This window comes from Tympanuchus pallidicinctus, unplaced genomic scaffold (genome assembly GCF_026119805.1).
Source record: "Tympanuchus pallidicinctus isolate F22 unplaced genomic scaffold, pur_lepc_1.0 scaffold5, whole genome shotgun sequence".
Taxonomy (NCBI): Eukaryota; Metazoa; Chordata; class Aves; order Galliformes; family Phasianidae; genus Tympanuchus; species Tympanuchus pallidicinctus.
Genome location: NW_026294769.1, coordinates 42,343,518 through 42,355,255, shown reverse-complemented (window position 1 = coordinate 42,355,255; position 11,738 = coordinate 42,343,518). Strand labels below are relative to the sequence as shown.

The following is an 11,738-nucleotide window of genomic DNA, read 5'->3' as shown; positions in this document are numbered from 1 at the left end:
AGAGTGACATCTATGGCATCAGCAATGGGGAATGGGCAATGCTTGCTAATCCCTCCCAACAGAAACACTAATAGTGTCCCTTTCTCTTAGCCAACCATAGTGTAAAAATTCAATATTTGTATGAAAAGACAGCATGAGCTATTTTTTTCATGTATTTTACTTTTCTTCTTGGACTCTTTTTTTTTTTTTTTTTTTGCTTGTTTGTTTGTTTTGTGTTTTGTGTGTGTGTGTGTTGTTTTGTTATTTATTTGTTTGGTTTGGCTTCAGTTTCCTTTTTTTCATTACAGTCATTCAGTTTAATCAATACATTTAAGGAGATTTGTAATAGACTCTGCACGCATTTCTCAAAAACTCAGAATTCCTCTGTTAGAAATGACCTTGCTGTATCTTGCTGGAAGCCTGAACAGTTCCAACAAAAAAAATTTTGTCTTTATGGAAGTAAAATTTTACATGACCACTTCTGTGGTTTATAATCTGTTTATAATCTTAACCAGATTTTAAACATTTCGCACCAGCTTTTAAACCAGAATGGATTGCAATTTACAAGTTTTCAATGTACAGGATTGTTTTTCAAGATCTGGAACGAATTACTTCCTTCTCCCTTTCTGAATAACTTCTACATTAAATATCCAGCATGAATCTTATTTAAAAGACCCATTTTTGGTTCTATGGAGAAATAAAATTTCCCATAAATATTTCTTACAAAGCAAATATTTTCCCCTCAAAATTCCAAAATAAAACTGCTACTGGTGTAGGCTTATTGAATTCAAAATTTATTCTATTATCATTTTTTTCTTTTTTCTAATTGAAAGCTAGAGCTCAGGCACTAGGGAGTGGAGTTTTTTGATTTGTGTTTTTGTCAGAGACTTGTCTCAGACAACTAAGGGTTGGGCAGTTAACTGCTTTTAATCATACTGTTCTCATGACTTCTGTCAGCATCGCCTAGAGCCACAGAAAGCTGCTCAGTATTCAAATAAACAAAAGTTTACAAAGTACATAAATGCAGATTTAGATACAAGGAGACGGGCAAGGATAAACTCTCTAACCCTCTGCCCCTTATCTACAAATCAGGAGGGGGGGAAGTGTACGCAACCTGAGCATCATGACTGGGTAGAAGTGCATGTGATTTACAGAAGCAAAGGTGGTAGCAGAAAGGACAAGGAAGCCAGAGCCCAGCTGCCATGTAACCATAGGCAACTACACAGACTCACAGGGAATTTCAAAGGTGCCAGCACAACTGCCTTTGGGGTCTGCCAAGGAGCCAGATGCTGGTACTGAGTGAATATTTTAGACCACTTGCCACACTGTTTTCAGTATTCTACCTGATCATCTTCCCATCTTCACTGGAAAACCCAGTGGTGTGCTAATTATCAACTTAATAAATAAAATAATAAAAAAAAAAAATTGAAAGTCCGCCGTAAGTTTAGTGAGTTTACAGAACTTTTGCTCAGATGCCAGACAAAACATGTCAGCTGTGCCAGAGGAAAAAGCAAATAAATAAAGTGCATTGCTATAATCAGTATGTTAAAATTCATGGAAAACATATATAACATTCATAGTCTCTTTGATTAAAAATGAAGTTCTTTCTTTCTGTAACTCCCATGGATTTTCATTAAGCAAAATGAATGCCTTAACTGCAGCTACTAAAAACAGCAGCTGGTGTTTCTACTGGTAGATCTACACAGCCTGTGACTAGTTCTTTCCCTGCTTCTCGTTTCTAGGGAGGCAACACGTCTGCTGCTTTTTCCCTTCTGTTCAAAGCCCTCTGACCACCTGAGAAATATGTGAGCCCTGTAATAGTTTGTGGTCAAGTCATTCCAGAGAGAAGGGTAAGCGGAAGGTACGGGGTTTGCAATCTGTAGATGCCAGTCTGTTGATTAGATATAACTGTGTTTTTATTTCTGTCTCTTCTAGATTAGAGGATATAAAAGCAGTCACCTGTCAACCCAATCCAGCAATGAAATTCAGCAGCCTATTGTCCCAATCACTGCTTTCAATCACTCTAAACGGTCTCCAGAGACAATCATTATTATAGGACATGTTCCTAAGAGTAGATAAATGGAGCTCAACCTGCCAGCCTGCATAGGGAAAGATGGACAGTCTTGGCCAAAAATATGAAAGGGCCTGGAGCTTTATTGACATTTACATCAAAAATAGTTAGCAATGAAAGCAGCTGTTGTGGAGAGCTTTCACCACAACGTGTTTGGAATATGCTGTGAATTGAAATACAGACCTCCTGACAAGCAATTTACCTTCTGTCATTCTCCATGTGCTTGCAGCATTACTGGGTACTTGCTGTGATAGCCCACTTAAAGCTGCACATGTGTACAGTTTGGATGAAAGATTAACTGCAATTTGAGGCAGGAAGTAACGAATTGTGGAGTGTCATTCATAATGGCCGACATTGTCATCTGCAGGGTGACACCACAGCAAGAAGGTGCCTCCGTTGTGACGAGCTTATAGATTCAGATGTCATTCATCCTAATGAAGATCTGCCTACAGTTCTAATAAGCAGAATGTGAGACAGCTCAGGATTATAAGCATTAATCTGCCTTGTTTGTTGACATTAACATGATGACTAAAATGCCATTATGCAAGAAATTCTTTCGAAAGCTATTAAAAAGGGGCAATCTTAATATGAGTATTACAGCCCAGAACAAAAGATGTGCCAGGAGTTAATTTCCATGTTTACTCTTGTCATTTTCTACACTGTATTGATTTTTTTCTCCTCCAAATAACTGATACTGTGCAAAAAGTGTTTGATATTTCATGAATACACCACTACTTACTGTGACCAAAATACAACCCACATACTATTTTCCCCTGGCACAAAAGGTAAACCTTATAACCTGAAAACAGGTTATGTTAATAGAAATATCAATATGATTAATATTTAGCAGATATCTTGTGAGAACATCAGACTTGAATCATGCCAAGCACACTTAAAAGAAGACTTATGATAACATTTAATGAAAATAATTGACCTAATATGTAAATAGATTGGATTTTCTTTTCAGCCACACAAATAAGCCATTTTCAAGCTGATGTGATGCTCTTGACTGTGGGGGTCAATGGAGAACTGCCAAGGCTGATTTTTCCAAAGACATCAAGAGTCTTATAAGTCATTATCAACTGGAATTGAAATAAATCTGTGTGTAAATCTCTGTTTAAAGAGGGCTAGAAGGAGGATATTAAGGATTTTGATCTTCATCCCTACAGAAGTGGATGACATATATAAAAATGGATTTGTGTGCCTGTCTTTGCAACTGAGCTTAAATATCATTTGCGTTCTGAAAACTGTATTCACTAACAAAATCCAGGCTGTAGTGGAAAATACTCAGATATGGGATAAGTAAGCTATTTTCATTCTGGAGACCCATAAGAGATTAGAAGAGTCAGGGACAGATTTTAAAGGACCATGATGCAGACAGGAGATCTCTACAGCTCGAGATATTTTGGGGTTTTGTTTTTCTTTTTTTTTTAATAGCTAGTTCTTATAACCAAAGTGAAAACTCTTAATTCTTAATTCACTTTAGATATATTTCAATGTATCATAGATATTTTTGTTGTCTGGACGGCAACAAAATTAGACTCAGCGTTAAGAGATTTGGACTAGGAGTAGGTCAGTAGATATTCTGAAGAGGCTTAACCAAATTTAGTGGAAGCTGTTATCTTTGTAATGTGTCAGGGGAGAACAAAGTGAGGGATTTATTCTGACATTTGTTTGCCTATACATCAATAGTTGCAGGTTGAAGTAATTTAAAAGCAAGGAGAATCTGAATGACGTGGTAGATATGCACTGCCTCTTCTTAGCCTTTGATATCTCTGCACAATGAAAAACCTTAAATACTCCTTTCTATAAGAGTCCATAAAGAAAAGAGGAGAAAGTAAATCCCATGTGAGGGACTATTGCAGGCTGCTGCTAATGACAGCCAGGATGTGGGACCCTGACTGTAATTCTGTGAGCTAGTGACTGAAAACTACATGCGATGGTAAAATTGGATGTTGATTTTCATTCTCAGGATGATTTTTTTCTAACTACTGAGCCATATATCCTTACAAAGGTCCTTTTGCTACACATCTGATAGAAGTTGAAATTGACAAATTGTACATTTGTTTCATGGGATATCCAGCTGGGCATGTTGCCAATTTACATTAGCTTTACATTTTTTGGCCTACAGGCCAAGCCCACTGTTGCATCTAAAATTCATAGTGGTGAAAACGTAGTGGCAGACCTTCAGTCTGAGAAGTCAGCAGACTACACATGTGGTAGTTGGGGTGAGTTAAGTGGCTTGAAGTGAGGTTTAAAAAGGACACTGCATGAAGTAGAGGATTGCTGAAAGTCAGCAGGGGCATGGCACAAGATTTTAAAAGCAGATAGATGCTGGAATACCACTGAGAGGAGTGATAAATATCAGGTTATGGAAACCTCGCGAAAAGCAGGGATTTGGTCTCCCTTTAATCAACTAATCAACTATGCGGAGCACAGGTTTGCTGAGTGGCAGCAACTGGAGAAGCTAGTAAGTGGGACACCCAGTTTCATTTCCTCTGTTCAGTAGGTCCCTAAATCCACCCAAAGCCTCTTGGTGGGGCAGGATTCAAGGAGGAATGGTTTTAAACTGAGACAGGGGAGATATAGGTTGGATATTAGGAGGAAGTTTTTTCAATCAGAGGGTGGTGATGCCTGGAACAGGTTGCCCAAGGAGGTTGCGGATGCCCCATCCCCAGAGCCACTCAAGCTCAGGCTGGATGTGGTTCTGGGCAGCCTGGTCTGGTGGTTGGCGACCCTGTGGCAGGAAATTGAAAGATGATTGATAGATGGTCTTTATGGTCCTTTTCAACACACGCCATTCCATGATTCTATGATTCCATTATTTTTTTGTTGTGGACTGCAATTCCCTGTGACTGCATAGGTCTTTTCGTAGCAGATGAGAGCAGCACTTCAGAAGAGAGGGTTGTGCTGAGTGCTTTGGCCTGCTCTAACTGTGCTAGCAGTGGGACAGTGAGAAAAGCCTGGATGAGGAGGGAGGTGAGTGCTACATACGTGGTCTATGCTCTGAGGTTATGAAACACAAGTCTGTACACTCGCAGAGGCTGCTGCTGGTTGTCTTCTTCCCTCCACGGCATGAGTCCCCTGTGCAGTCCCCACTGACTGGTTGAGCTAGGTGGGACTTCTCATTCAGCTAGTGCTAACTCCCAGATGTATTCCTGTCTAGAGGTAGGCTCAATCCCAAGAGGAATGTACCACAAAGAGCAGCTGCTGCCTGCTCATCCTACCCCCTATGCCAGCTGCACATCTCCAGAGCACCAGATGCACATGGGAGTTTTCATTTTCCTGTCCTATTTGAACAAAGCTATTATTCATTTTTTATTCCTATATCAGCTAGATGTGGAGACCATACAATTGAAATTTCAAGCCCTTCTGGGACCTGAGGGAATATTCCTCTTGCAAAACTCTGTGCTCCTTTATGGTCACGTGTCACTTAGAAAGTGTCCTGGAGGTAAAAGTAAACTGCCAGTTGTAAGAAAGAGTATTGTAGACTTCCTCGAAGCTGCTTCAATTACATGGCCCTGAGCATCATTCCAGCCTACAGACATCCTGCTTAAGCTGCATCTGAATGAGAGGGAATAGCTTCAAAATGCACCAGTGGAGGTTCAGGCTGAATATTTGGAAAAATTTCTTCTTAGAAAGAGTGGTAATGAATTAGAACAGTCTGCCCAGGAAGACAGTGGAGTCACCATTCCTTGAGGGGTTCAAGAACTGTGGAGATGTGGCACTGAGGGATGGGAATTAGTGGGCATGGTGAGAATGAGTTGATGGTTGGACTAGGTGATCTTAGAGATCTTTTCCAACGTTAATGATTCTATGATTCTAAACAGATGTATGGTTGCATGCATATAGCAGGGCCCAGATCTCTCTGATTAGGGCAGGTGTTTGGCAGCATACTGTGTGTTTTGCCCAATGTCTGCACACAGGAAGCCTTTCTATGTGAAGAAAAAAGAAGTTCTGGGATGGTGAAGTAAAGAAGGCAAAAACCCCACATTTCACCCACTCAGAGCCAGCATGTTCCTGGAAACTGCCTGAGTGCCACAGCATAGACAGAGCCTTGCTAATTGCAGGCCAGATCTGGGGTTCTGCCTACAAAGCTCGTTCTAATAGCAGAGTCAATTAAAACCCAACAAGTTAATGTGATTTAGATTCAGTGAGAATTGTCCCAGAAGATTCAAAAGCTACCTCGGTGAATATTTTTGGGATAAAAAAAAAAAGTTAGACTATTGTTTGGACTTTATTTATAGCAAATCTGTAATCAAAAATTCTTCTGAAGTGGATATCTACTTAATGTTTGTTGGTTTGTTTGTTTGCATCCATGGAAAAAAATGAATAATTCCAACACAAAACAAAACAAGCTGAGATTGGAACAAAATGATTCTTTGCTGGGAAGAGCTTTTGCTTGTAACATATTTTTATTTTCTAATAGAATCTATCTGTTGAGAGTTGTCCAAAAACTCTAACCTCAGAGGGTGTAGTCTGCAGGAAAAGGGGTTCTTAACAGGTTTTAATCATGGGAGTGAAAACACAGATAATTAATGAGAGATTTCTAGAAATGCAAGCCAATTTACAACTAACTGTGGATTTTGGTGGCATCCATTCTTTCACTGATCAACCTAACTGAAGCAAAGTTAACAGGTGAATAGTGTTGTAACTGATGATTTATTTCCATAGTTAGGAGTAGAACATTTCTGTAAGAAGGAGGAAAATGATAGCTAAAAGCCTGAGGAGAATTAGAAGGAGAAATAAGTACCTAAGAGTGGAGAATTTATTAACATAAAAGCAGATTAAAAAACAAAGTATATGTTATTGATCAAACCCATAGTATTTTTAACTAAGAATTTCAGCTGTTTTGAGTTAATTCTCTGAATAAACACATCACATTCTCTAAACAAATTCTGATGCACAGTTTTCACAGAGCCCAACAAAATTTCCAGCAGATCACTAGTGTCTTCAATTAGACTTTGTGCTGGGAAGAAGCTGACAGTGACTTCAGGGGTCAAGATCCTATTTATTTTGCTGTCCTTGACATGTATTTTGAGAGCATCTTTTCTAAAACAAAAATAGAATAGTAATGGGTCACTGAACTGCTGGGTAAACGTTTAGAAAACAGGAGTATCTGACTGCCTATGAAATTTAGATTTAAATCTAGGAGCAGACCAAAAAATCAAAAACAAACAAACAAACAAAAAAAAAAAAAAAAAAAAAAAAAAACCAAAAAAAAACAAAAAAAAACAACCCACAACTTGATCCTGGCTGGAAAAACATCAAAACTTACTGCATGGTAAAGGGAGAGGATTAAGGCAAGATCTTCAGATCTGTCAGAAATTCTGTAAGCATTTTTAGTCTCTACTCTGATTTTTTATTCATATAAGTGAAAAGTATTGGAATGGGAATAATGGAAGGGAAGATAAACAAAATCAAAGACTTGAAAATTGTTTATTTTCCCATCAGTATTAGGAGGAGCAGCCAACTGAAAACATGGGGGGATATTTTTCTCTTTCTAGACTGGATCAACTTTCAGTTGAAAATATGCAAGCTTATTTCTAGCTCAGAAGCAGGACCTACTTTTGCCTTCTCTAACACTGTCATTAAACAGTAACACTATCTGGCAGCAACAAACAGCACAAAATAAGTGTAAGATTATCCAACAGCATACACAGCTGAGAACATTCAAAACCAGCTGGCAAATGTTTGGAGTTCCTCCAGATTCTCATAGATGTCTTTCCTTATGGCAGACAAAGGTAACAAATGTACTAAGAAGGTCCAAAGATCTCTATTTTTCTCCCATCCCTTGCTTTAGCCATCAGATTGATTACTGCTAAGGAGACACGGACATTTTATTTCCTTAAATCTCATTAACTGTTGAATTTGAGGAAAAGACATGATAAAGTTTTTTAAAAAATCATCATAAGCATAGCGTGTGATGGAAAAGAAACACTCTTCTTACATATCCAATTGCAAACTGATTACATTGAGTATACCTTTCCCTCCTTTTGCTTGAAGGGCAATGCAAAGTCACTGCTCCAAAATTCAAAGCCTTGACTTACTGCCACCAGAAAAAAGTCTGGACTCAGAAAAATCCAGAAAACAAGTCCTTAAGCAAAGGTCTTGTCTCTTTCATACAGCTGCTACAAGAGAAGGAAAGACTTCAGGCAGGCATTGCTTAACACCAAAACCTGCTTGTCTGCCTAGTGGAAAATCTGTGCTTGATACACGTACATTGTTGTCCCTGTGCTTGCCATTCATTTAAAACTATCCATAGCTTGTAGCTGCAGCTCAAAACAGCAAATGGAAGAAAGGCTTGGCTGCCCTGAACACAGGAAACATGGGGCTCCACTTCCCTTCCACAGCACACTGGTACTGTTGCCACAACTGGCTGTTCTGCATGACACTGGTAAATGCATCACCCTTTGATATTACTGATGCACATCCTCAAATTGGAGGCATGCTGGTGAGCTAAGCACAGTTGCTTCTCCCAAATGTACAGTATTAGTCCTGTGGTGGACAGCTTCCCTAGTTGTACTCAGTGCCTAAATACTGACCTGTATAACACAGGGATCACACCCTCTGCAAAACACTAAGACTTCTCAGGTATTATGAGCACCTGCTATTTATCCAGACAGTTTATTTTCTCTGTAAGTAGCTACAAATATAGAAAATTTTCTAGTTCTTATCAGCAGTGAGGTGTTGCCTATCAACACAGGTGAAAACTTTCAGCTCTTGGTCTCACTGTTTTAAGGAGCAGAGATAAAATGTTCTGTAGTGAAGGAGGTCTTGCTTCTTTGAGCTGTCCTATGTGGTGTGGCTGAGGGACCCTTGTGCAGTGTATCTATGTATTTTCTGTACACAAGTTGGAAATAAGATGCTGATTTTGGTGAAAGGTAAGCATGATTATGCGTCTCTACTTGTGGAAGTACTTCTTAATGTGCTTTAGGTGTGACCAGAAGCAAAAGCCCTGAAAGGGGTTGTATATTGTAAGATGAAGTCATGTTGTTGCTTATTATTCACGGCGTAGCAGAACTCAGGGTCCTGAGTAAGACTCAGGACCCCCTTGTGCAAACTTTCATTTAAACACTTGAGAACTTTATCCTATTTACCTGTTATGTAGCTCTTATCTTCTGTTTAGCCTCTTGCAACTTTGCTTTTTTTCCTCAGGGGCTTGTCATCTCCTGCTTTGTCTTGCTTCTAAAAATCAGCAGAGAAAGCAGAAAAAGTGGTTAATTGAATGGAATTTCAAGGTTTTATTTTGTGACTCAGTTACAAAGAAACCCCCCTACTAGGGAAAATTTTCTTCAGCATCTTCCTTTCTTGTAATAGGAATAGATTGAACAGAGAGTGGTTTTTGTTTCTTTTTAAAGAAAATTATGAATAAACAGTTCTTTTTGGCATTTCATTTGCTTGATTCCCTGATGATTTTGAAAGCACAGATTGCGAAAATTCTTCTTTAACCTAATTAATAATTTACTACTCTGTTTTGCAAACAGATCTCCATTCTGACCTTGTAGCTCGGCTGCCTCCATAGGCAAGGCAGCCCCATAAATCACCCTCTGTCTGAATGAGGAACTGGGGGAGATAGAAATGTGCAAGAGAAGAGGAAGAGGGAGAGTTATAAAATTAGCTAAGGCATCCAAACAGGTCTTTTTCAGGCTTTCCCTCCATCTTACAAATGCATGGACTGAGGAAATGTTGGGTGACGCACCAGCCAGCTCCATGCACTGTAATGCCCATGAGATGCTGAGGCTTCACCAATCTGAGTGTCCTCCTCTCCCTGATCTCCCCCAGCACAAGCCCCATTGCCTGTGTCCCCTCTGATCCTGAACAGCTGTTTCTCCTGAATCATCATGCAAAGCCTGTTCCAGTAATAAAAGGCTAATGAAAGTGAAAGGGGTATGGGACAGGATACTGGTTTCAAAATCTAAAACAAATTTCTGAGATAAGGGGAAGCTGTGGTCATTTAGCAAGCAAACCTTGGGCTAGGAAGGAATGTTCTAGGGAGAGCAAATCAATGAATAAATAAACAGATAAAGTGCCTATGTGGAGATCTATAGTCAGCTGTGCCATAAAAACAGGAAGTGGTTAACTTATGAGGAGAAAGAGAGGTTTGTTTTCTGTGCTCGGAGCACCGTAGGCTTGCTGGAATGGAGCAGGATGTGTATTTAGGCTGAGTATTTCATTTCCACTCACGGGTGCCTTCTGCTCTGAGTGGGCTGGGACAGAGAGCTTGTGTGCCACGTAGGCTCTGATGGAGACAGGCAGAGACCTGGCTATACCTGGGCTAAATGCTGAGGTCATTTTAATTCCCCCTCTTGCTTCTTGTTTGTTGTTAATTAGATTTTTTGAAGTGAAATAGTTTATCGTAATAGGTCTGCTTGTATAAACCACTGAGTCATCAGTCTGGAGGAATACAAAAAGAGGAGAAGGATCTGCATGTATTTCCCTTCAAATTCTAGCTCTCCTGCAAAATAAAGCACATTTCTGTGCTTATTTATTCACAAGAATAGCAAAGAACACTCACATTTTAAAGTGTATTGTGTTACAAGATCCTTCCAAAATATCTTTACTAATATTTGTAAGTGTTCCTGTGAAGAAAAGTTTATGTAACATGCTTAAATATTTATGGAATACTAAGAAAAGAGGCATTAATTGGCAAACAACTTAATTAAAATGCTTTCTTGAGTAATTAGGAGCAAATACTTTCCTATCTGCTTTGCATGCTATTTGTCTGGTTCTCTGTTTGATAAAGCCTGCCTGTCTGTCAAACTTTGCTGCAGGTAATTTTTTAGCTCTGTGGGGAAAGTCTTCAAAAATTACATCTGAATTTAAAATATTCTGATTATCATTTTTGTTTAGCAAATTCTCCTTTTTTACTTTGTCTTCTATATGTCCCAGTAAAGCAGCATCCTGGGAATTTAGGGCCTGAAGATGAAATTCTGCATCAAGGCATTACTGAGTTTCCAAAAACACTCTCCAGAGAACTAACTGAATCAATCTAGAATCAACAAACAGTGCAGTTAATTAATGAGTACACCATAAGGGAGCTTTTTTAAACAATGTTGACTGCTGCTGCCTCAGGACCAATAGCACCAGAAGTTATTGCTGGTTTCAAAGACGTGATTCTTAGGGTTCCCCCAAGGCACCTTTTGCTTACATTAGCTATTGACTACAACTTTTCCTCTTATTTGCACCCTAGGGAAAGTATACTTGTTTGCTAAATTACTTTTTAAGTGATGCTTCTTCATGCCAGTAGCCTGAGGTAGATCAGGGAAGATGCTATAGTGTAAATAATAGCAGAAACTGCACTGCTTTACAGCAAAATGTGAGGAAAACCTTTGAGCATGACACCACCCAAGCACTGTTTCCAAGAAGTCTGAACTGGGAGGGCTGGGGACCGGTGGCACTCACAGCCAGGTGCATGCCCCTGCTGGTGGGCACAACCCTGCTAGGCACCAGGCTGCCAGAGAGCCTGGCTCTGCATGTTGCTTTGCAGGTTCAGTACAGGTAGAGTTGGAAAAAGCAATGATACCAAGCCTCTATGAACCAGGGAAGCCGAATCAGTGAATCAGTCTTAGGAGGGGGATGCAGGATCTGGATACTGTAGCTATGGTCTTCATTTAAAACAAAAAACAAACAAACAAACAAAAAAACCTCACTGCTTGCTGCTGCTTTTTTTTTTTTTTTTTTTTTT

General features: G+C 39.4%; 1 long non-coding RNA gene across 2 annotated transcripts; it reads right to left on the bottom strand.

The window, feature by feature from the left end:
* Positions 1 to 6,693: 6,693 nt before the first annotated feature.
* On the bottom strand, positions 6,694 to 9,901 carry LOC128091040 (uncharacterized). 2 transcript variants are annotated; one of them, XR_008211198.1, is made up of 3 exons: positions 9,718 to 9,901; positions 9,151 to 9,238; positions 6,694 to 7,102 (listed from the first exon to the last, which is right to left on the bottom strand). It is a non-coding gene; the product is annotated as an uncharacterized LOC128091040 (long non-coding RNA). The 2 variants fall into 2 exon arrangements; XR_008211197.1 differs by lacking the exon at positions 9,718 to 9,901 and adding an exon at positions 9,331 to 9,499.
* Positions 9,902 to 11,738: the final 1,837 nt, after the last annotated feature.